Raw genomic sequence first — 2,550 nt, forward strand, 5'->3', positions numbered from 1 at the left:
CGCCCTGTCATCGTGAAAATGTCGCGACATAAATCACGCCGATGTCTCCCCTTGCTGTGTCTGAATGTTTCGCTCCTCAGAGCATGGATTTCCCCGCAGAATAGCGAGTTTCACGTTTCCAGCCCGGGAAGGGTACGGTACACAAATGTAGCCCCAGGTCTTGGTTTTCAGCTACACGTTTCCTTTTCAGTCTTTCCCGATGAGTCTCAGATGAGAGGATCCTGGTGGGGAGATAAAAACACTTTCCTTCCCAGTGCACGGAGCCGGAGGGACACAGGGCTCTAACGTGTTAAATGACAGGGGTCAGTCACAGAGAAGAGCACCCAGCTGTTCTGAAAGGAAGATTTTCCAAGGATCTCCAATCCCACCACATCCCGAAAGATTGAGAGGTATTTTCCGTCAATTGGAACAGCATTGACCTCTAAGTCGGGGAAAGTGAAAGGGCATTGCCAAATAAATTAACAGCATGCCTAGGTTTTTGTTTTGATTTTTTTTTAATTAAAAAACCTAACACCCCTGCCAGTATTTGGGGGACTGTATCTCGAGCTATCCTTAAAAGTTCCAATCCTTTCTCTTCACCCAGTGTCTTGAATAGACTATCTGTATTATTGCACCCAAATAAAAAGTTGAGAGGAGAGTAATTTAAAATTACTAATTGTGACCACTTTACACGGATGTAAGTATCAGCTCATCCTATGACAAATACAACCTAGATGTTTTAAATTCCATATATATAGTATGTATGTGTTTGGGGAGAGAAAAGCTCGACTAGTTTATTGGAAATCTATTAACTTTATTTTTTTTTTAATAAAATAGTTTCAGTGTGTCCGTGCATGCCGACAACTTCTTTTTTTTTCAACGATTTGAGGAAAACACGCCTTTGATACTGCGACTCTGGAAGTCATATGCTTAATTAAAGACAGCTCTGGATCTCTGATTCTCTGTCCTACATCAGGCTTTCTGCTCTGTGTAGTTATACTGTAAATCTTAGATCTTCAATTATAGGCGTGCTTTGAAAACATATACACTTAACAAGGCTGCCTTGGGAGGGGGAAAAAAACCCAACCAAGAACTCCGTTTTCTATTAGCAAGGAACTTCCAGCTTTTAACATGCCGAAACACTAAGCACAGGACGCTCTCTAAAAAAGCAAGAAGGAAAGTTCAGCTTCTTGGGCTTTGCTGTTTTTAAGTAAATAGATTAAGGAGCATTACCGGGAACACGAAACAAGCATTCCTAGTAAACCCTTGCTTGACTGGGGGGGGGGCAGACTGCTGCTTGGTCTGAAAGACTGACTTCCATACCTCAGTGCAATCCAACTGTTGAGGCAACCCTAGCGACTGAGGCGTGGAGAGTGGGGCAGAGAGAGAGAGGAAGCGAGCAAACTGCAGCTAAAGAAAGGAAAGGGAAGGAGGGGAAAGAAAATGCAGTGCCTGGGCTGGGCAGCTTCGTGACTCGGTGCCGTTCTCAGTCAAACCCGAAGCTGCCTGGGCATATACAGGCCTGGGCAGCTGTGGCTGCTTCCACCAAGGACAAGGCGCCTTCTAGGCTTCGGTACAAGTTTGGAAAGGTATCCCCCTCCTCTCACCCGCTCATTCGGGACCCTGGTTTCATCCTGTTTCCAGACACAAATCGCTTGTGTTTGGTAACAAACCCAGTGAGCAGCACGCACTTCGCAAGCTGCGGCCTCTTCCTTTTCATTTATCTCCTGCCTTTAGTACATGAGGGGGGGTTTTTTGTCTCTTTAATTGAAACTCAGTAAGGGAAATAGTAATGGATACCAGGCTCGAATTGAGAAAACGTGTCCGCAGCTACATGACGAGTGTTAGTTCAGCAGATCCGAAGCAGGCAATCCTTCTTCTGCCTGTCATTTTCCTATTGACAGTGGCCACGATTAGATTTGCCATGCCCTCCTGCTACAGATGGCCCTTCCCTCCAGCCCTCTCCCCACCAGCTCCTCTCGAAACTACCCGACTGGGTATCAATCGATTGCTTCGTGGCATCTGGAAGAACATGCTTGAAAGCAACAAGCAGGCTGCCAAAGGATCAGCCCCCCACTTTGTTTTACTCGTGCCGGCAAGGCTGCTGCTGCTGCTGGGAGAGAGAGAGAGAGCGAGCGAGAGAGCAAGAGAGAGAGAGCTCTCTGTGTTGCACTGGGCTAAGAGGAAGCTCTGCCTTGTCAGGTTCATGAGGACAGTCACCCAGCGCTGCTCCTTTCTGCAGTTCATCTCTCCAGACTAAGGCAAAATGCTACACATCCAAACACATAGTAATTCTTAAACACTTACCTTCATCTGCACCAAAAAAGGGGGGTGGGGAGGGCGTCTGGGACTGGAGGGGGAAGGAGGAAGATTCCTCAGTGCTGTGCCTGAGCTATAAAAGAACACGTTTGATGGTCAAAGAAGATAAAAATCAGCGCCTTTGCTGTGTAATCTCGAGTGCCTTGTTATACTGGGTCTACAAGAAACTGGGAGTGGGGGGAGGTTGGTTGGAGCATCTTGCGTGATAGAGGATCCCTGTTAGAGAGCTCGGCCAGTCTCTGCATCGTTTGC

Source organism: Alligator sinensis, unplaced genomic scaffold, assembly GCF_000455745.1.
Source record: "Alligator sinensis unplaced genomic scaffold, ASM45574v1 scaffold216_1, whole genome shotgun sequence".
Lineage (NCBI taxonomy): Eukaryota > Metazoa > Chordata > Crocodylia > Alligatoridae > Alligator > Alligator sinensis.